The 23,923-nt window shown below is 44.0% G+C and overlaps 1 protein-coding gene across 2 annotated transcripts in view; it reads left to right on the forward strand.

Annotated features, from left to right (window-relative positions):
• The window catches only part of B4GALNT1 (beta-1,4-N-acetyl-galactosaminyltransferase 1), a 234,513-nt gene that overhangs the window by 60,629 nt on the left and 149,961 nt on the right, over positions 1–23,923 (forward strand). The window contains exon 2 of one of the 2 annotated variants that reach the window (XM_040340886.1): positions 2,656–2,763. The gene's annotated coding sequence lies outside the window, so the exon portion shown is untranslated. Of the gene's footprint in view, positions 1–2,655; positions 2,764–10,865; positions 11,346–23,923 lie in introns of those variants that run through there. The other variant, XM_040340887.1, reaches the window with a different exon arrangement.

Here is a 23,923-nt window from a genome sequence, read left to right on the forward strand (position 1 = left end):
ATTGGCCGGGGTATTGCGGAGTATTGGTAGGGGTATTGCGGAGTATTGCAGAGTATTGGCAGGGGTATTGCAGAGTATTGGCAGGGGTATTGCGGAGTATTGGCAGGGGTATTGCAGAGTATTGGCCGGGGTATTGCGGAGTATTGGCGGACTTCTCAGTGACGCAGCGGGCGTGCGTGCGCCTCCTATACCCCTTAAAGCGGCCGCCGTACAGCTTTGGCGATTGGCGCAGGGGAGACATTCTGACGTCGTCAAAAGACGATGGGCGGTCGGCAAGAGGTTCTCCTACATACCTTTTTTGAAAATTGATTAAAGGTTTGGCATTGTTAAACACTCAAAATCAGAAATAGTTTGGAGCTATATGGTATTGTAATGGCAGTTAAAGCTAGCCAGAAGTCTGGTGAGCAAACAAAAGATGGCTAGAAGTTTTGGTGAACACTCTTATTAATTGATTGTGCAGTATCTTGGCTTGAGTCTTCCTACAGTTCGATTTACTTCTGTCTGTGTTCTCTATAAAAGGGAGGGTCAAATGGAAGGGTAGCGATCTCTGTCTCTTTTTTGGGGGACAGGAAACAACAAAACCCCCCCCCCCCCCCGACCGCCGGGTCCACACTTACCCTATCCACAGTCGTGGCTTCCCATCCTTCTTGGCCACTGTAAAGTCCATGCACAGCAGATGGACAAAGCAGTGGGAGAGCAGCCAGGTAGACACAGCAACTCTGCCTTTGCACATGTCGCCGCTGGAGACTGCATTCTCATTGGCTGCCACCAGCTCCCCCCGCATCCTCCTCTACTCCTCTTCTCCGCTGCTTATCCGCTCCAACCACCACCCCGCACATCACACAACTGGGTGGGCTCGGGGCGGAGTGCTCTGCTCCCCAAGCCCACCCTTTTTGAAGCCAATTAGAGCCTTGGGCTCTAATAATGTGCTTCTAAAAAAATAAAAACATTGAAATCCATAAGTCCAGCGTCCTGTATGGAGATTAGGGGCCGGAGGCATGAACTGGGGGGTGGTGACCCTTCACCCCTAATGAGCGGGCAACCGCTGCTCTACAGCTATGATGAACTTGACGATAGAGTGTGTCACTGTGGTGAGGGTTTGGGTGTGCATGCTGCTGGGGAGTATTTTAAATGTATTTATATAAATATGGTTTATTCCCATAAGCAACACGTTTAAAAAGCTAAAAGCAAATCGTGTGTGGCTTGTATTTGTAATATTTGTAAAGCAGGAATGCTTTGATCATTTGAGTGTTACAGAGCAAAAACTACAAAATGGTTGGCAAGAATTTTAAACTAGCAACAAGTTTCTAAAGACAGCTAGACACACCCGAAAAATGACTTAGACCCCTTTCACACCGAGGAGTTTTTCAGGCGGTACAGCGCTAAAAATAGCGCCTAAATACCGCCTGAAAAACTCCTGCCCAGCCTTCTCAATGTGAAAGCCCGAGGGCTTTCACACTGAGGCGATGCGCTGGCGGGAGAGAAAAAAATCTCCTGCAAGTAGCATCTTTGGAGCGGTGAGAGGAGTGGTATATATACCGCTCCTTCACCGCTCCTTCCCATTTAAAACAATGGGAAACCACGGTAATACCGCCCGCAATGCAACCCTTCATCGGCCGCTAGCGCGGGTTAATACCGCACCGCTAGCGGCCGAATCCCACGGCAATTCCGACGGTATAGCGCCGCTATTTTTAGTGGCACTATACCTAGCGCCACTTAGGGGCCTAAGTCTAAACAAATAAGCCCTGTAATATATTAACACATGGTCACTGGAAACGAAGAGGAAGCAAAGCTATTAAAAATGGAAAGTGGCAGTGCTGATGTCCTAATTGGCTATGACAGTAACACAATTTGAAATGCACCACGATGACTGAACTTGAATAAGATTTATAAATAATAAGAACAAAAATAAAAGTGAATTAAGCATCTGCACTAGGTGCTTTACACCAGTGGTCATCAACTCTGTCCTCAGGGCCCACTAACAGGCCAGGTTTTATGTATTACCTTGGGGAGATGCAGACTAGAATACTGCAATCACTGAACAAAAAAATGATATCACCTGTGATGTATTTCAGTTATCTTGCAAACCTGGCTTGTTAGTGGGCCCTGAGGACAGGGTTGATGGCCACTGCTATACACCCATGGGTTATCAGAGAGTTTAGCTCAGTTTTTTTTTAAGCTATTGTTTCTAATTTATAGAGACTTTAACCCCTCACCGCTGCCACCTGTGGGTGGAAACCTGGTAGTCGGCTGTCCCATAACGTGATTGGCTGTCACAGGGGTCAGGACTCAGGAGCCTGTCCCACTGGGACAGTGTCCAGGAGCTGTGACAGTTTCCTCTATGTATAACTCTGTAGCAGTGTATTGAGCAGTCAGCGCTGCTACAGTAGGGTGAGGAAAGAGTCCTACGTAAGCTGTAGGTCGCAAGGCTTTTTGTTCTCATTCCTGTAGGTGAAGGAAGCTGTGGAAAGAGAGGTCAATGATGTCACAAGCATCTCCAGGCCATTATGTATGTCAACTGTGTGGTGGGGAATCTCCCACTTGCAGCTCATTGGCCCATAAATGACTGCTAACTTTAAGGTTTGGACTGAACTCAAGCTTGAACCAATCTAACCTCATCACCACTTTTAATGTTCTAATTCCTACCTCCCACAGGCTTTTTTCATGCTGTGAGACCAGCTGCAACAGACTTTTTTTTGGGGTGCCCTGGAGGTCACAGGAAGAAGAGTTGAGCATCGGCTGCCAGAGGGAACAAGCTTTAAGGTAGGTAAAAGTCCTTTTTACTCGTACCCTAAGCATAAATGAACATTTAAAGTATATCTAAACCCAAGAACGAAAATGTAATATATTGCAGCTTAACAGTCCTTAGATGTGGTGGCTCTTTTTCACCTGGTGATTTGGCCAGAACCCACTTCCTGTTTTAAGCCGACCGTACATGAATCGAAATTCCGCCAGTTCAGCAGTTCTTGGCTTTTCTTCTGCTCTGCCCATGTGTGGCTTGCTCCCAAACTGAGCTATGTGTGTCCATAGACCCACGCCCGGCTTCCTCCTCACAGCATTTGACTGGCAGCAGAAGAAGCCAATGGCTACCACTACTGCCTCTGAGTTCTGTGAGGAGAGAGAGAACAGCTCTCAGGCGCAGCGCTGAGCCGAGCTCAGGCTCGGGTAGGTATTTGGGGGGGGGGGGGGGGTGTAGATAATCATGGAAGATGATGTTTTTACCTTAAAGTGGAAATGCTGAAAGTTTTTTTTACCTTAATGCATTCTCTGCATTAAGGTAAAAAAAAAACGTCTGAGTGAAGCTCCAGCCCCACTTTACTTACCAGAGTCCGATCTTGATCCAGCACTGTGTACGACAGCTGTCTGCCTCCTCATTGGCATACACACAGTGTGCTGTCACAGCATGTACTGTGATTCGTCTGGGATCGCTGGGTCCCTGGCCAATGATTGACTGCTAGCACCCGGTGATAGGCTCTGATCTTCCCAGAACACAACTCTATTTATGTAAACAACATGTATTCAGTCAGAGCCGGTTCACACTGGGGCGACTCGTCAGGCGGCTCAGCCACCTGACGAGTCGCGTCCCATTCAATGCAATGGAACCGTTCTAATAGGAGCGACGCAAGTCGCTCCGACTTAGAAAAAGGTTCCTGCACGACTTCGGGGGCAGCTCGGGGTGACCTGCATTGACTTCTATACAGAAGTCGTTTTGCTGGTCGCCTCTGAAGTCGTCCTCAGGACGACTTGCAGGGTCGCCCCCGAAGTCGTGCCGCGGGAGTGTGAACCGGCTCTGACAGGTAAACCCGTTGTTTGTTCATTCCAAAGCATCGAATGAAAACAACTAGATCCCCAGTAACAGCAGCACACAGTACACACACAAACATTTCTTAGGGCCCTTTCACATGGGCGAACCGTATGCCCGCTTTTTCATCCATCTGTTTGAAAAGGGGACATACATGTATCCCTATGGGATAGCGGGTGTCAGCGGATAAATATCCGCTGACACCTGATCTTATCCATCCCCGCTATGGTCCGATTCTGCAGACGGAGTTAAATCCTATTTTCTCTTGTCGTCCATGGATGGACACAGCATTCAAAGTCTTGACATATGGGTTATGTTCCTGTTCATAGGAGAGGACTAGGCAAAACATGTTAGATATTTAAATACATGTTACTTTAACAGAGTTGAACAGCCCCGCCCAGGGGGGCGGTCCCTTTGGACATAACCCTCCTTCCTGCAGCATGCAGCCTCAGTTTTTTTCTGCCTAGCAGAGGAGAAGGTGTGGTTCCCTTTGGGCCCAGCGCCCTGAAGAAATTTTTTATTTGATTTTCTTTTATTTTGTTTTAAGATTCTTCTATCAACTGTCGGATGGGTGACAGGCTGGATATATAGATCCTTGTAGTCTTCCCAGTCCAGTCATTGAGCGTGAGCACACCTTAGCTAAGCGATGGGTCTGCCTCGACATACCCCATGACTCCTGGGGTGGTCGGTGGGCATTTTGCTCCAGGGTCCGCACATGATTTGCTTTTAGCTTTTTAAATGTGTTGCTCATGGGAATAAACCATATTTATATAAATACATTTAAAATACTCCCCAGCAGCATGCACACCCAATACCTCACCACAGTGACACACTCTATCGTCAAGTTCATCATAGCTGTAGAGCAGTGGTTGCAGGCTCATTAGGGGTGAAGAGTCACCACCCCCCAGTTCATGCCTCCGGCCCCTCGTTCCCACCCCTTGTTTTTTGACACTGCTTGGGGACGTCCCATATGTCAAGACTTTGAAGACTGTGTCCGTCCATGGACGATAAGAGAAAATAGGATTTTTTGTACTGAAGAGAAAAGGATTTTACGGTGAGTACAAAAAATCCTATTTTCCATCCGTCTACATAGCGGATCGGGTGAACAGACGGTCCGTGTTCATTCATCCAATCCCCCCATAGGGGAGAGCGGAGATCTGACAGGGCAGTCCCTGCACAGTGTGCAGGGACCGCCCTGTCATCAGCCGGCTCAGCGGGGATCAACGGAGCGATCCCCACTGAGCAAGAGAATATTCACTGGGTGGATCATCACGGGATCCGCATGTCTGAAAGTGCCCTTATGCACACATTTACCCTCTTGATCACCCAAGATAAATACCCCCTTCCTGCCCAGTGTCATTGGTACAGTGACAGTGCATTTTATTAGCACTGATCACTGTAATAATGTCACTGGTGATGTCAGTGGCAGTTAGTTCCCCCCAGTGTCAGATTGCCTGCCGTGCTATAACAGTCCTGTTATAAGTTTCTGATCACGCAAATAAATCAATATACACCTATTGTCCAAAAAAAAAAATGCTTTTATTTTTTTATTTTTTTTTATGGGACATTTTTTTTGTAGGAGAAAGTCCAAAATTATATATTTTTTGAAAATTGTTGGTCTTTTTTCGCTATAATAAAAATATAAAAAAGCAAAAGGTGATCAATTACCACCAAAGAAAGCTCTATTTGTTTGGAAAAAAATTATATAAATTTCTGTTGTGTACAGATTTGCATGACTCCGCAATTGTCGGTTGCGCCGGTGTCACATTTGGCACCTTTCAGGGGTAGGGGTCTAAGACAGGTATCTGCACCCACTTCCAGGAGTCTTCTCTGCGGGTATTTTGTGGGTAGTGCGTCACTTCCCCCCCCCCCCCCCCCCCTGCCCGTTGTGTTCTGGGAAACACTCGGCTCCCAGAACACAGCGGGGTCCAGTGAGGATGGTGCAGCGCATCTCGCGCATGTGCCGTAGGGAATTGGGAAGTGAATCCGGAACGCTTCACTTCCTGATTCCCTTACCGAGGATGGCGGTGGGGGCAGCAGATAGACGAGGGATTGCTTGTCTTCTGCTGCAGACGTCGCTGGACTCTAGGACAGGTAAGTGTCCATATTTTAAAGTCAGCAGCTACAGTATTTGTAGCTGCTGGCTTTTAATATTTTTTTAAAGGGTGCATTGACCACTTGAGCCCTGGAAGGTTTTTTGACTAGTCCATTTTTTGCGATACGGCACTGCGTTTTTTTAACTGACTTGCGCGGTCGTGCAACGCTGTACCTAAATAAAATTCATGTTCTATTCCTCCACAAATAGAGCTTTCCTTTTGTGATATTTGATAGGGTTGTCCCGATACCACTTTTTTAGGACCGAGTACAAGTACCGATACTTTTTTTCAAGTAGTCGCCGATACCGAATACCGATACTTTTTTTAAATGTGTCCCCAAATGCAGCCATGTCCCCCCCATATGCAGCCATGTCCCCCACATATGCAGCCATGTCCCTCTAGCCATGTCCCTCACATATGCAGCCATGTCCCTCTAGCCATGTCCCTCACATATGCAGCCATGTCCCTCTAGCCATGTCCCTCACATATGCAGCCATGTCCCTCTAGCCATGTCCCTCACATATGCAGCAATGTCCCTCTAGCCATGTCCCTCACATATGCAGCAATGTCCCTCTAGCCATGTCCCTCACATATGCAGCCATGTCCCTCACATATGCAGCAATGTCCCTCTAGCCATGTCCCTCACATATGCAGCCATGTCCCTCACATATGCAGCAATGTCCCTCTAGCCATGTCCCTCACATATGCAGCAATGTCCCTCTAGCCATGTCCCTTGATGCGGCGGCGCGATGCGGCGGCAGCGGCGGGGGGGGGGGGGAAGGGGGGGAAAGTATTCTATTTAGGTATCGGGGGTATTTGCGCGAGTACGAGTACTCCCGCAAATACTCGGTATCGGTCCCGATACCGATACTGGTATCGGTATCTGGACAACCCTAATATTTGATCACCTCTTCGGTTTTAATTCTTTGTGCTAGAAACAAAAAAGAGCGTAAATTTTGAAAAAAAAACAACAATATTTTTTACATTCTGCTATAAAACATATCCAATAAAAAAATCGAATTTCTTCATCAATTTAGGCCAGGGATCCTCAAACTACGGCCCTCCAGCTGTTGCAGAACTACAAATCCCATGAGGCATTGCAAAACTGACATTCACAGACATGACTAGGCATGATGGGAATTGTAGTTCCTGAACACCTGGAGGGCCGTAGTTTGAAGACCCCTGATTTAGGCCAATATGTATTCTGCTACATATTTTTGGTACTTTGCGTATATTGATTGGTTTGCGCAAAAGTTATTGCGTCTACAAACTGTGGGATATTTTTATGGCATTTTTTTTTTACTAGTAACATTGTGGCGGACAAATCGGACTCCTAACTGACACTTGTGACGTGCTTGTGTGCAAAAGCGAATGCATACGTTAGTCGAAGAGGGAGAGTATTGCCTCTGTTAGACTAGTTGTAAACATGGATTAAATGTGCCAGCATCCCGTTTGATGTGTAGAAAGTGAGACCCAAATGAGAAGGTACCACAGGCTGCTTGTGGCCAATAGGCATCAATATCATAGGTCAAGGGAAAGGGAAGGGTTTTTGGTTGGGACTTTCACGGCACTGATAGGAGACCAGATTAATATAAAAGAACAATATTTATTTACACAAAACAAAATACAATATAAAAACATTTAGGGACAGACCCCACAGATCTAATTAGATAACAGAACCATCTGTGTCTAATAGGTGGAGCCAATGACCTCGACCGGTTTCGCGGTTATACCGCTTCTTCAGGAGGGTCTAAGCTGGTCAAGGCGATCAAGCACTGGGTCTGGTAGTTACCCCTTTTGGCGCATGAAGGGGGATAATTTAGAACGGGCTCAACAGAGCTATGATAAACTCATGTATACTGGGGCACATGAGGGCGGATGAATTCAGGTAAATAGAATGGAAGCAGGTATCCAAATAATTAGCCAGTATATGGCAATTAGTCTGGCGTTTAGATGAATATAGCGCCGTGTGACCCCAGGGAGAGCATTCGTGCTAACGAGGCCTGAGGCACCCTAAAAAAAACACACCCTAAAACGTTAGGGTCTTAGCGGTGCTTTACCAGCACATTGGGATTGCAGATGAGGCTTTGCTTTAATAACGCTCGAATAACGCTTGAAAAACGCTAGAAAACGCTTGAATAACGCTCGAAAAACGATTGAATAACGCTCGAAAAACGCTCCAGTGTGAAAGGGACCTTACTTTAAATGATATAATTTACCTATGCAAACCTCGAAAGATCAATCAGCGATAGGAGAAAGTTGATTTCCGACTTTTTATCACATTATAGCCCAACTCCCATTACTCCTTCAGAAGCTACAGAACTAGACAAACCGATTAATTGGGATGAAGCAATTAAAGTCCTAAAGCAACTAAAGACAGGCAAATGTCCTGGTCCTGATGGTTTGTCTGTTAGGCCCCTTTCACACTGGGGCGGGAGCAGATTTGCCGCGGGATTCGGCCGCTAGCGGTGCGGTATTAACCCCCGCTAACGGCCGATAAAGGGTTAATACCGCCCGCAGTATTGCCGCGGTTTCCCATTGTTTTAAATGGGAAGGAGCGGTGAAGGAGCGGTATACATACGCTCCAAAGATGCTGCTGACAGGAGATTTTTTTCTCTCCTGCCAGCGCATCGCCTCAGTGAGGTTGCTGGGCAGGAGTTTTTCAGGCGGTATAGCAGCGCAATTTTTAGCGCTGTACCGCCTAAAAAACACCTCAGTGTGAAAGGGGTCTAAGTTACTACAAATCTTTTACGGATACAATTCTGCCATATTTTTTTAAATCATTTAACTCTATCCCTACCTCTTATCCCCCTAACAAAGATATGCTCAAAGCTCACATTACTATGATTCCGAAACCGGGTAAAGATGCTACAATAGTCTCGAATATTTCAACCGGCATCATCCCGGTACCGTTTTTTAGACCCCTTTCACACGGAAGCGTTTTTACAGCGTTTTAGCGTTAAAAGTAGCGCTATTAAAACGTTCATAAAAATGCTCTCCATGCATCTCAATGGACTCTTTCACACTGAGTCCTGCAAGCAGCATGTTTGGAGCAGCTTTTGGGTGCTGAAAAAAACGCTCCAAAAAACGCCCCCCCTCCATTGAAATTAATTGTGAAAGCGCTGTAAAAACGCCTTACACAGAGGCACTGCAAAAACGCCCTAAAACATTAGGGTCTTAGCGGTGCTTTACCAGCACATTGTGATTGCAGATGAGGCTTCGCTCGAATAACGCTTGAAAAACGCCTCAGTGCGAAAGGGGCCTTTGAGTGGACGGGCGGTCGCATCTTCAGGGATAACAACTGATGCGGCTAAAAGCTGCTTGACTGTTATCCCAGAGAAGCGGGAGGGGACAAAACCCACCCCCCGCCGCCTTCCGCCACTCTTCCGCTGCTCTTCCAGATCATCCCGTCCTATCGACGATCCGCAACTTCCGGCGGCTAGAGTGAGACTGAAAGGGAGACGGAAACTGCTTTTTTCCAGTCTGCTTTGTGTAAACACGGAAGCGACATCGCAATGTCACTTCCAGTTTTCTTGGCTGCGAATGGCGCCATTTAAAAAAAAAAGTGACTGTATTCAGTATCGCAGTTTTTGCTTATCGAATACCTTTAGGTACAAAGGAGGGATTTGGGGTATTTTAGACCACCTATCCCTTTATAAAGAGTACCTGTCACCACCAGTTACTGTCACAAGGGATGTTTACATTCCTTGTGACAGCAATAAAAGTGTTTTTTTTTTAAGAAGTGACAAAGAAAAAAAAAATCTTTAAAGTGCCCCCGTCCCCGCAAGCTCATGCAAAAAAGAAAACGTACACGTAAGTTGTGCCCGCATATGTAAACAATGTTCAAATCACACATGTGAGGTATCGGTGCGATCGTCAGAGCGAGAGCAATAATTCTAGCACTAGACCTCCTCTGTACCTATACCTGGTAGCCGTTATTGTTTTTTTAAAGCGCCGCCTATGGAGATTTTTAGGTACCGCAGTTTGTCTCCATTCCACGAGTGTGCACAATTTCAAAGCATGACATGTTAGATATCTATTTACTCGGCGTAACATCATCTTTCACATTACACAAAATTGGGCTAACTTTATTGTTTAGTTTTTTTAATTAATGAAAATAAAAAATTTCCTAGAAAATTGCATTTGAAAGACCGCTGCACAAATACAGTGTGACATAAAATATTGCAACAATCGCCATTTAATTCTCGAATTCTCTGCTAAAAAAATATATAATGTTTGGGGGTTCGAAGTCATTTTCTAGCAAAAAATACAGGTTTTAACTTGTAAGCAACAAATGACAGAAATAGGCTTAGGCATCAAAGGGGTTATGCACTGATCACTGTATTGGTGTCACTGGTCCCCAAAAAGTGTCACTTGGGGTCAGATTTTTCCACCCCAACGTCGCAGTGCTGCTAAACATTGCAGATTGCTGCCATTACCAGTAAAAACAATAAAAAAATTATAATCTAAGTCCCTAAATCTATTTTAAAGACGCTGTAACTTTTGCGCAAACCAATCAATATACGCTTATTGGATTATGTTTTTTACCAATATGTAGAAGAATACATATTGGCCTAAACTGATGAATACATTTGTTTTTTTACATTTTTTTGGGATATGTATTATAGCAGAAAGTAAAACAAATATATATATATATTTTAAATTGTCACTCTATTTTTGTTCCTAGAACAAAACATTTTTTCACAGCAGCGGTGATCAAATACCACCAAAAGAAGGCTCTATTTGTGGCGATTTTCTTTCATTTGGGTATAGCGTTGCACAACCGTGCAATCGTCTAGTTGAAGTAACACAGTGTCGTATCGCAAAAAATGGCCAAGTGGTAAATCCTTCTGGGGCTGAAGTGTTTAAAAAACGCCAAAAAAACGCCAAAGCTCAAAAACGCTGTATAAAACGGCGCATGTTGCACATAAAAACACATTAAAATCATGCATTAAAAAAGCTGGAAAAATGCCTAATTGGTAGAAACTAACAGTTAATCTATTCTTTTCATACTGTCATTACCCAGCCCAATGGAAGTGTAATTATCCATTTTGATAGACGACTACCTTTGTTATTTTTCAGGTGACAGATGCGCTTTAAAATCGCTTATAAGTGAACACATTAAAGAATTTGTCAGAGTTTACCTGTAATTCACGGGCACACATGTACAAACCAGTTTTCAAGTCAATACCTGTTAAGATGTAGTGAGCAGATACCAGTAATGGGAGGGGACAGGTTTACTTGTTATTAGAGCTGCCCCGGGGCTAGAGCAGTGAAAGAGGAAGAGCTGCTCATGCTATTAGCTGAACACAAATTCTCCTGCACTCAAGCAGTTTTAATAGGAAGATAATCTTCTAAGGAAAATAATTTTTTGCTTTTTCTAAATTTTTTTATTTGTTGTAACACACTTTTTCTGAGGAACACCTAAGAAAGCAAACATACGACATGTAAGTACCCTTATAACTGTATTGGGCATACATAATGAGATGTGATAACGTGGTGGAACTCTGGCAATATCAGCTGAACTCAGTGATACTTAAACGGTTAAAGGTAGCAGTAAAGTTCCGGGGATTCCCTGAGTCCGGGGCCGCCTGTGAACCGAACGGGACCGCCGTTTTAGGTTTGAAAAAGATATGAGCATGTGAAAAGACTTTTCATTCTTCACAGTCTGTGTGTTTGTGATAAATAATAGACATATCTCAGTAGTTATATTACATGACTTTTGATAAAACACATTTGAACTATTTTATCAAACAAGGACATGTAAAATCGCAAGTTAAAGTACTGTATAACTAAAGGCAAACTTTTTTTTTTGTGTCCCTGCTGGGGAGTTTCGTTTTTGGGTAGATGCAGAGGGATTAGAACGCTTGTCAGTTTTTATTGCTGTCTGTGCCCCTGTTAAGGAGATTCACCTTCTCTTATTTTCATTTTACCATTATCACTGAAAGTAAATGAAAATCCCACATTTTGGGGGGTTGTCCCCAGAAAGGTAACAGAGTGAAAATATTTCACTACACTAGTTCTGGTGACCTGGGGATCCCCAAGGAATTCCCTTAATTTTCAGGTATTTCCTCTCACTTCCTGTTATGAGACAGGAAGTAAATGGAAATCTCTGCAATGGGACACAGATGACAGAAGTTATAACCCTCCCTTAAACAAAATGAAAAAAAAAAAAAAAGTGCTGCAAAGCCAGGAAAAAGCAACTGTAAAAATTAGCTTTTTGTAGATTTTTGTATTGGCGTTAATGCACGTTTAGCCACGCTAGCTTTTAGCAGCGTTTTTCTGCCTCTATTCAAAATCAATGGTTCCCTATGAGAGCCCATTGATTTTAATAGAAATCAAAGTACAAGTCGGATCATCATGATGATCCGACTTGCGGTGTGACTTGTGCGCTGAAGATCTTGAAAAGAAACCCCACACCAAACTGAAAAAAATTAAAACGGCGTGGGGTCCCCCCAAGATCCATACCAGACCCTTATCTGAGAATGCAGCCCGGCAGGTCAGGAAAGAGGGGGGGGGGGGCGAGTACTGGACCAAACCAGGCCACATGCCCTCAACATGGGGAGGGTGGGTGCTTTGGGGCCAATGCCCCCCACCCCAAAGCACCTTGTCCCCATGTTGATGGGGACAAGGGCCACTTCTCAACAACCCTGGCCGTTGGTTGTCGGGGTCTTTGGGAGGGGGGCTTATCAGAATCTGGAAACCCCCTTTAATAAGGGAGACACCAAATAGCGGCTCCCCACCCTATGTGAATGAGTATGGGGTACATCGTACCCCTACCCATTTCCCCCAAAAAAGTGTAAAAAAATGAAACCAGCACACAGGTTTTTGACAAAGTAATTTATTAAAGCAGCTCCGGCGTCTTCTTCTCCCTCCGGCGATGTCTTCATCCTCTGATTTTTTTTCTCTGTCCGCTAATGACTTCTTCTGCTGCCAGTTCTCTTATCTCCATTGTCTTTTCCCTCTGCTGGGTCTCCTCTCTCCGCTGTCTTCTCCCTCTGTTCTTCTTCTGATGTTCTCTCAACGCTCTCCTGGTGTAATGCTAGGGCCATGTGCCAATATTTATATAGCCGGGGGGAGGGGCACCCGGTGTGGTCATCCAAAGGCTCCGCTGCTTGTGACCGCCCGTGGCATGATGGGGCAGTGACGAGAGCATGTGGCCTGGTATGGTCCAGTGGGGGGGGGGAGGGCGTTCGCCCACCACCCCCTCTTTCCTGACCTGCCAGGCTGCATGCTTGGATAAGGGTCTGGTATGGATTTTGGGGGGACCCCCACACTGTATTTTTGGTGTGGGGGTTTCCCTTAAAATCCATATCAGACCGTAGGGTCTGGTATGAATCTTGGGGGGGACTCCATCGCGTTTTATTTTTTTCAATTTTGGCGTGTGGTTCCTCTTCAAGATCCTCAGCGCACAAGTCGCAACGCAAGTCGGATCATCATGATCACGTGGTACAACTTCTATTCAAATCAATGGACTTTCATAGGGAAATAATTGCTTTTGACATGTAAAAAAAAATGCCTGACGCGGCTTAACAACGTTAAGCCATATTTAGCAGCGTCAGACGTTACAGCCCAACAGCCTCTGCTCCTGAACGCACAGGCTGTCATTTTTTCTACTGCCCCTAAACTCTTGGCTTCATGTAAAAGGAATGTTTTTACAACCTCTCCTGAACGATTTAACTTGACAGATAGTAACCCACATTTAAAACGTCCAATCTGTCACGTTTAAATACTGTGTTTAGCAGCATTTTGCAGCGTTTGCATTTAGAAGTGTTTCTTAAAAAAATATATATTTTTTTTTTTCAAATAGCCAAAAACGAAAAACGGCTGTAAACGAAACGCGGCTAAATGCAAATTACCGCATTTAGCCGCGTTTAGAATCGCTTGGCACTTGAAATGCCTCTAAACTCAGCTTCTGAACACATTTTTTGCGTTCCAAAAAAAAAAGCTTCTAAACGCAACTGCCTAGAAACTACTGTAAACGACCCTGTGTATGTACTGATAAGATAACAGAGGAGAGTTCAGGAGCAGTTGAAAAAAATGCCCAACTGCTCCTAAGGCCCCATGCACACGAGACGCTGCTAAACTCGAGTTCAGAGGCATTTGGGCATTTTTTTCAACTGCCCCTGAACACATTTAATGTTATCCTATGTGTCCATGCACACAATCACGTTTTTTGGCGTTTTAAAGCAGTTGGGTTTATGTCCGTTTTTTCATACGCAAAATTTTGGGTTCAGAAGCTTTTTTTTTTTTTCAGCCGCAAACGTGGTAAAACGCTGCAAAAACGGGCGTTTTAAACGCCGGTTTTTGCCTTTGAAAATGTGAGTTTAGAGGTGTTTGCAATTGCTTCTCGTGTGCATGGGGCCTAAACGTCCGTTTACCAGCAACAATGTACATGAGGCTTTATGCCTTCAAACGCTTCTGACAGTTTATGTGTGCATGGACACATAGGCTTACATGGAGGGGTGTTTAGAAGCAGTTAAAAAAAAGTCAGAAGTCCCTGACAGCAGCTGTAAAAATGTCCTGTGTACATGAGTGAAGGGAAATCTCCCTGATAAGACATCAAAAAACACAAACAAGAACCCAACAGGGATCTTATCCATTCCTTACTCTATCCAAAACAAAGCTTTGGCTGTACATACACTTTCAAGTGGACCTGACAGTAAAATACAAGGTCCACTTATTAGATTTGAGTCCCCTCCTTTTGTAAAAATGGCTGAATAGAGGTACAGTGGAACCTTGGATTACGAGCATAATCCTTTCCAGTAAAATGCTCGTAATCCAAAGTACTCGCATATCAAAGCGAGTTTCCCCATTGAAGTCAATGGAAACGAAAATAATTTGTTCAGCATTGACTACAATGGCATGCAATACCGCATGCGGCCAGAGGCAGGGGGCGCCGGAGAGCCTTGTAAACACTCAGAAAGGGCAGAGGACACCTCGGCTGAACTCGGAAAGGCTCAGGAACAGAGTATCTCCACGATTTTCCGAGCCTTTCTGAACGGAGCCAATCAGTGGCATTCGGCTCTGCTCGGCTCCCACGCCCCCACACCTCAGGCCAAACGCGGTATTGCACACCACTTTGGCTTGAATCCTGCTAGTTTTGTGAGACAACACTCGCAAACCGAGTCAAGTTTTTTTTTTTGTCAAATAACATTTTATTAGCATTAATTGCATATACCATAAAAGAGCTTGTAAATTAGCAAGAGAAAAAAAAATCAATTTTCAATTCTTCAAGTAGTTACACATGAGTTCTGTCATTGTGCTCTTAAACAGTAGCAGTCACGTATATGAGGTTGGAAGTGATGCATCATGGTAACGTGCAATAGCATACAACAAACTATAAAGAATAGAAGGAGTCACAAGAATACTCACAATGAAGAAGAGGGGAGAGGGATAGAGACAGAAAAAGAGGGAGGTCAGCGTAGTAGCTCATTCACCTGGTCATGGTAGGTCCTCTTGAAGGCACCACAGCTCCCAGATATTGTCATGGGCTTCCAACTTGTTCTGTATCCTGGCAGTCGTTCTCTCCATCAGCTCCACATCTTTGATTCTAGCATGTAAAGCCTCAGGAGTAGGGGGGGGGGGGGACGGTTTTTCCAGTTTAGGACTATAAGACAGTAGGCAGCTGTGAGGATATGGCCTGCCAGTTTTTTGTAGGGTGTGGGGATCCATAGTGGTGATAAGCCTAGTATGAAAAATGTGGGGGTCATGGGGACCGGTGTATCCAGCAGACGGGCCAACAATTGCTGGACCGCGTTCCAGTAGGGGGTGATTAGCGTACAACTCCAATAAATGTGAAAGAGGGAGCCCTTGTCCCTCTGGCATCGCCAGCAGCGATCAGGACTAGCGGGATATATGGTGTGGAGCACATCTGGAGTCATGTACCAGAAGAGAAGGACTTTATGCACGTTTTCTTTATACAGTGTGCAGAGTGAGCTCTTTGCCGCCTGAGACCATATTATCCGCCATTGCTCTATGGGTATTTCCTTATTGATGGCTTTCTCCCATCTAATCATATAGGAGTGTTTACCTTTTGATTCTAGGGGGTAGGCATTTAATGTTTTGTAGATATCGGAGATTAGACCCTTCTGGGCAGAACCGGCTAGGACTAGGGTTTCAAAGGGAGTTGGGGGGGGGGGGGGAAATTGCAGGTGATGTGCTATGGTCAGAGCGTAGTGGCGAATTTTCAGGTAGCCATAGAACACCTGGCTGGGTAGGTCAAATTTGGTCTGAAGACTGGAGAAGGGCAGTAATTTGCGCGATATAGGGTCCACTAGGTGCCCAAAGTGAAATAAATTCCGAGATGTCCATGGATATGACATTTGGTGAGCGATGCTATCTGGCACTTTGGGATTACAGACAAATGAGGTCAGGAGCGAGCGTTCTGAAGACAACACATATGGCCGCGATAGCTTGCGCCAGAGTCGCCAAAGCTGAGACATAGATCCTAGTAGACGTTTGTGGGGAACCTCCGCACACGCACTCCAAAGTAGGTTATTTGGGTGAGTCGAGGCCAGCCATATTTTTCCAATCTCCGTCCACTTGTTGTAGGACCGTTGGGTGAACCACAAAGCTATTGCTGATAGTATTTGATGAGGTTGGGAAATGTGAGACCTCCGTCCGAGCGCACTGCCATTAGTACCGTTTGGGGAATCCTGTGTCTTTTGTCATTCCAGGTAAATTTAATTAGGTCAGATTGGAGTTTTCTCAGGTGTTTGTAAGGGACAGAAATGGGCAATGTTTGGAGGAGGTAAAGGAGCTTCGGGAGGATCGTCATTTTAACTGAGGCAGTCAGGTTTTTTTTTTAAATACAGTGCTCATATTGCAAACCGCGTTACTCGCAATCCGAAGTTCCATTTCAGCTAAAAAATGGATTTACTCCTTCTGTGGAGATACTAGGAATGGTAAGGATCCAAAATCTCATTAGAAGATGTACTGGACTATCGTTTCCTAGGCATCTTTTAGGAAGTATAGTGATTTTACGCCCTGTAGCAAAGAAAACAAAGGGTTTTTTTCATTCAACCCACTGGTTGAAAAAAAAAAACTACATGATTCTGCCATCTCAATGTGGATGGTGGAATCTTTCCCTCTGAGTTGTATTCTGACCATGAAGAGACTCCCTTTTCTTAGCGTATGGGAGGGTTATAACCCCTGCCAAGTTTATTTGCCTTCTGTGTCCTATAGGAGAGATTTCCCTTCACTTCCCATCTCAAAACCAAAGCTGAAAGTTAAAGCGGTTGTAAATTTTTTGTTTTTTTACACCTGCAAGGCAAAAGCCATAATGAGCTAGTATGCACCGCATATTAGCTCATTATGAAATACTTACCTCGGAACGAGGTAGGGAACTTACCTGGTCCACGCCGAGCGGTATCGCCGCTCCAGCGCTGTGATTGGCTGGAGTGGCGATGACGTCACTCCCGCGCATGCGTGCGGGAGATTTCATTCCGGCATGGGTTGGCGGGGCCGGCCCTTCAGCCGAGGATCCCCCCTGCGCATGCGCCACTGCAATCAGCGGCACATTGCGAGGGGAGTATCTCCTAAACCGTACAGGTTTAGGAGATATTCTTTATACCTACAGGTAAGCCTTATTATAGGCTTACCTGTAGGCAAAAGTCAAAAATGTGGGTTTACAACCACTTTAAAGGAAATCCCTCCAAAATGACCAGGGTCACCAGAACTAGTGTCCCCCATTGGAAGATTTCTCCTTTATTCCTGTTCTAATGGCAACCTAAAATGTAGAATTTTATTTTACTTTCACTTTTTTTTAAACCTGGCAAATGGGGTACAGACAACAATAAAAACCTAATAAGTATTCTAATTTATATCCACTCTATCCAAAACGAAAAAATAAAATCCTTTCATTATACTTTGGTTTGAAATGTACCCCTTAAAAAATATTGCTATATTCACAGACAGGCAACATCCATATTTATGCCTTTGATGCCATTGTTCTTTCTAAGGTTGCTCTGATTCCCTGAAATGTTACAGAACTGCGTGTTTAATTTAAACGATTTTCCAGAGCAGACTTCCTTCCTAGAGAAAAATCTTTTGTAATTCTGAATTGACCCTTTTTAAAGGAGTTGTAAAGGCAGAAGGTTTTTTTATTTTAATGCACTCTATACATTAACCTCCCTGGCGGTATGATTATTTCAGATTTTAGGGGCTGAAAGCGGTACCATTATTTTGCATGGAAATTTGGTATTTTACATTGTAGACCTGTAATTCTTAGGAATAACTCATTTAAATAGGTCCAAACAAGAATCTAGTAGACATCCCGGGTATGATAAAGTTTGAAACAGAAAATCATAAATTATAATATAATAAATAACTATAAATAATTATAACAAATAATAATGTCATTATAATAAAATTATTCAATAATGTAATCAAAAACACTGAAATTTTCTTAGTTGCAAAATTGTCGCTGTCTTTACTTCCAGTGTTTGATGACGAATTTCCCTACAAATCTGCAAGTGATTCTAATTTATTATCGCTGTTTTAAAACCACTTTTGACATAAAGGGACACTTTTTGGTTGCTATGGACAATCTCTAGTTTCCAGGCAGAAAGTACAGTTTTTATAATAAAAAAACTGCATGCAGGACACTGGACAGACCAGTAGGGACAAAGAGGATGTGTAATTATTTGATACAGTACTGTAATCTGTAAGATTACAGTGTACTGTATGTAAACTGTGTTCTTTACTTTTTGAATTTGGCGCCAAACTCCACCCCCGTGCGCCGCAACGCTAGGGAACAGAGCTCGGCACTCGGCAGTGTGAATCGAGCGAGGAGACACCTCGCACACACAGCAGGGAGACATTCCAGGATCCAGAGACAAGGTAAGTAACTTTCCCTGTATCCTGCAATGCGATCCCGAGTCTTGTTCGGGGTTACCGCTTTTGGTATGAAAAATTCACCCCAAGCCTGAGGCCTTGTACACACGACCGTTTTCCTCGACAGAATCCATCAAGAAACTTGGTGGCAGAGCTTTTTGCAGAGGAAAACGGTTGTGTGTATGTTTTTCATCGAGGAAACTGTCAAGGAACTCGACGAGAAAAAAAGAGAACAAGTTCTCTTTTTCCTCGACGGGAGTCTCAATTTCCTCGTCGTGTTTCTCGTCAGGCTGGTTTTCGACGAGAAACACGTTTGTGTGTATGCTAAGAAACCCGCACATGCTCAGAATAAAGTATGAGACAGGAGCACACCTTCGGTAAAAGTAGCGTTTGTAATGGAGATAGCACATTTGTCACTCTGTAACAGACTGAAAAGTGCAAATCGTCTCTTACCAAACTTTTACTTAACACGCAGTAACATGAGATTAGCAAAAGCAGCCCCAAGGGTTGTGCCAGTGGAATCGAACTTCCCCTGCCGTTGTATGTGTTGTACCGCGTTTGAGAACGAGGAGATTTGGTCTTGACAGTGTGTACACAAAGAAAGCTTGTCAAGTTTCTCTACAAGCCTGACAAGGAACTCGTCGAGGAAAACAATGTTTCATTTACCACAAGTTCCTCGGTCGTGTGTACGAGACCTGACTCGGGAATACCGCTCAGCTGCGGCGAATCGGGGTCATTGTATGTCGGGAAGCGCGCATGCCCATTTGCTAGCGAGGGGAGTCAATCAGCGGGTCCGGCTGACTCGATGTTCGCCGACCGACCCGCGATCGCTCCACAGAGAGGCAGAACGGGGATCTGTCAATGTAAACAAAGCAGATCCCCATTCTGTCAGGGGAGTGAGATTGTCTGTTCCTAGTGATTAGGAACAGTGATTTATCTCTCTACTCCCTGTCAGTCCACTCCCCCCACAGTTAGAAAGCACCACCCTAGGAAACATTTAACCCTTTTGATCACCTCTGGTGTTAACCCCTTCCCTGCCAGTGACATTTACACAGTAATTAGTGCACTGATTGCTGTATAAATGTCAATGGTCCCAAAAAAGTGTCAAAAGTGTCCAATCTGTCCACCACAATGTTGCAGTCCAGCTAAAAATTGCTGATCACCACCATTACTAGTGAAAAAAGTAATAATAATAAAAATGCCATAAATGTAGCCCCTATTTTGAAGACGCTATAACTTGTGCGCAAACCAATCAATATACACTTATTGCCATTTTTTTACCAAAAATATCTAGAAAATACATATTGGCCTAAACTGATGAAGACATTTTATTTTTTTTAGCAAAAAGTTTAAAAATATCGTTTTTTTTTTTTCATTTACGCTTTTTTTTTGTTTATAGCGTGAAAAGTTAAAACCATAGAGGTGATCAAATACCACCAAAAGAAAGCTCTATTTGTGAAAAAAAAGGACGTAAATTTTGTTTGAGTACAGTGTCGCATGACCGCGCAATTGTCAGTTAAAGCGATGCATTGCTGTATCGCAAAAAATTACCTGGTCATTAAGGGGGTAAATTCTTCCGGGGCCGAAGTGGTAAAGCGGAACTTCTCCCAAAAGTGGAAGTTACGCCTTTCTGCTTCCTACTCCCTCTTTGACAAGGAATCACAGCTGGCTTCCCAAAGGACCCGAAAACTACCAAAGGACCAGCCCAGGTGAGGACAGTGCTGGACCCTTGGACAGGTAAGTGTCCTTTTATTAAAAGCCAGCAGCTACAATATTTGTAGCTGCTGACTTTTAATTTGTTGTTCCTAGGGTGAAGATCCCCAATATAGAACCCCACAAGACAGTTTTTATTTGAGCCTGTAAAGGTTGTAGGTTTTATAAAGGGTATCATTTACATTTTAAAAGAAAAAAAGTGTGGCGCACTTATTTTTATTTTTTTTTTATTTTTTTTGTACACAATATTGTCCTATTGTTGGTGCTGGCGGCTACATAGACCATTCCTTATTAGTAGCGCAACTTTTTCCCTTTATTGTATCATTTAAATTTTATCAACAAATACCATAGTTCAATGTCCAAGTTACTTAGTAACAATGAAATAACATAGTTATAGTTATTTCCAAATTAAAATGTATTAATTATTAATCCCAAATAAACATCTTTTAATAATGTATCCCTTTACACACAGTGCTCCAGGTTTTAGAAAACCCCTTATCACATACCGTACTTGTTATGACATCAAAGTGCTCAGATAAAATCTGCATAATATAAAACTGCTGTAGCAGTCACCTCAGATAACCAGCAATAAACCAAAAGTCCTACAACTCCTGCCAAACTGCTCCGTGCATAGCTGCACATATACTGTGATAGTGAAACCACATACATTTTCTTTTTTTTTTTTTAAAGATATTTTTATTAGGTTTAAGACAAACCAACAAACAGAAAGAAACATACATAAAAACAACAACAATACCACCAGACAACCTGGCCATAAACGTTAGGCAATACACTCAAACATAGGAAAATAAACTGACATCAATGCAAAATATAAAGTTGGCACAGTGGTAAAAGTCTCAGGTATAATACCGGGATATAGCAAAAGCGGAGGTCCAGACATTAGAGATCCGTGAGGCACGGCACATCAATGGTCAAGCAAGAATCTACCCCAAATTTTGTGGAATGTTTTGTTCCATTTCCGGAGTTCAAAAGTATGTTTATACAGTGGGATAGCGTCATTAATACGTTTTAACCAGAGGGATTTCAGAGAGGTCTGTGCGCCCTTCCAGGACAGTAAAATAGCTTTTTTAACATAGAAGAAGAGTATAGGGAGCAGTCTCTTGGCATGTGATGATAGGTGTAATTCGCCAAAAATGCAGTTCTTGGGGTGGATTATGTTTGGGAGGCCTAGCGCCAATGAGATGAAAGCACCCACTTCTTCCCAGAAGTCCCGGACTACCGGGCATGACCAGAAGCAGTGTAAGAAATCGGCCTCTTGGCCACAGCCGCGAAACAGGCAGCCGAGGGCAGGAGACCCATCCTGTGTAACCTAGCCAGAGTGAGGTGGGTTTGATGGAAAATTTTGACCTGTATGATGCGGTCCCGGGAAGCAATAATAGAGGTTTTATACGTATCACTAAATTCTGACCAGTCCTCGTCTACCAGGTAGATGTCCAGAGAGGTCCATTTTACCTTAGCTTTGTAAAACCTGGGGTTAGCCTAGGTTCACACTGCTGCGAATTCAAAATTCGAAATCGCGGTAAAATCGCGCATTTTACCGCGATTTCGCGGCCGCGATTTTACCGCGATTTCGGACGCAATTTAATGTAAATCGCGGCCCGAAATCGCAAAAAGTAGTACAGGAACTACTTTTTGAAATCGCAGATGCGGCGTCGCACTGATTAGGACAGTGCCATTGTCCATTGTCACATGTCAAATCGCATCTCAAATCGTCCCAAATCGAACCCAGTGTGAACCAGGGCTTAAAGTCAGTCATTAGGGCTGCATAATAGGTGGAGACACCACATACATTTTCACTTGTGTTAGACACTGCATGTATGATGTCATCAGTGGATTATGATGTCATTTGTTGGCGTAAATAGTATGCCCAACCAAACCCAATTTGGTCATAGGTGGATTTCAGCCGATTGAGTCATTATCAGCTTATTTCACTCAGTAGTTACAGCAATGAGGTTGTTATTATACATTTCTGGACGGATTATTATTCTGATTTCAATTGTGGGACTTGCAGTAGAAAAAGTACAGGGTTAACAACTTAAAGCAGAGCAAAACTGTCTCAACCAACATTACTATTTTAATCCTTATGCCTGAGGTAAAGACAGATGGATTCCAGGAAGTAAATGCTACATGAATCATCTGCCCTTAAAGTCGTTGTAAACCCACTGTTAATACGTGCACCTACAGGTAAGCCTAGATTAGGGCTACCTGTAGGGGCAAGAAATATCTCCTTAACCTACACAGTTAAGGAGATATTTTCACAGAAACGGGCACCACTGTCTACGGCGCACTGAGCGGTGCCATTTTTGTGAATGGCATTAACGGGGTTAATGCCGTGTTTTCGCCCATGCACGGGAGTAACGTCATCGCCGCTCCGGCCAATCACAGCGCCGGAGCACCGAAAACAGGAACTAGCGATGAGGGGACATGGCGGCGGTGGGCGGGACTGAGGCAGACTTCGGGGGCTTCAATCTCAGGTAAGTGACACATAATGAGCTAGTATGCTGTGCATACTAGCTCATTATGCCTTTCACGTGCAGGTTTAAAAAAAATATATATATATATCCAAGGGTTTACTTCCTCTTTAATCAAAATGGCCGTGGCTAGAAATTCTAGGGGGGTGTTTATCAAAATGATTTCTAAATAAAATAAAGCATAGAGACATGGATGGATGGGGGAGTTTGTTTTGTATATTAACCACTTGCCGACCAACTCACGTCGATATATGTCGGCAGAGTGGCACCCATTTGGCGGCCCCTTTAAGAGCCGCCAGCCACCCGCTGCACATGGCCAACGGAGCGCAATCGCCGCCGGCCACCCGGCACTCACAATCAAGGACACGAGAGCCAGAACAGGGATTTTTGTAGACGCACAAATCCCTGTTCTGACAGGGGAGGAGAGGCAGATCATCTGTTCCTACTAAGTAAGCAAAACGATCTGGCTCCACCTCAAGTCAGTCCCATCCCCTCACAGTTAGAAACACACATGAGGGAACACATTTAACCCCTCAATTGCCCCCATAATGTTAACGCCTTCCCTACCAGTGCCATTTATACAGGAATCGGTGCATTTTTATCGCACTGATCGCTTTTTTAAATGTCAGTGGTCCCAAAAAAGTGTCAAAAGTGTCCAATCTGTCCGCCGCAATGTCACAGTCCCGATAAAAATCGCTGATCGCCACCATTACTAGTATAAAAAATGATAAAAATGCCATAAAAATACCATAAAGCTATTCCCCTATTATGTAGACGCGATAAATTTTGCGCAAATCAATCAATATACGCTTATTGTGATTTTTTGGACCAAAAAATTTTGCTTGGGTACAACTTTGCACAACTGCGCAATTGTTAGTTAAAGCGACACAGTGCCGTCTTGCAAAAAAATGGCCCGGTCAGGAAGGGGGTAAATCTTTCCGGGGCTGAAGTGGTTAAAAAAGAATGAAATAGCATTTTTTAGT

This window comes from Rana temporaria, chromosome 2 (assembly GCF_905171775.1).
Source record: "Rana temporaria chromosome 2, aRanTem1.1, whole genome shotgun sequence".
Taxonomy (NCBI): Eukaryota; Metazoa; Chordata; class Amphibia; order Anura; family Ranidae; genus Rana; species Rana temporaria.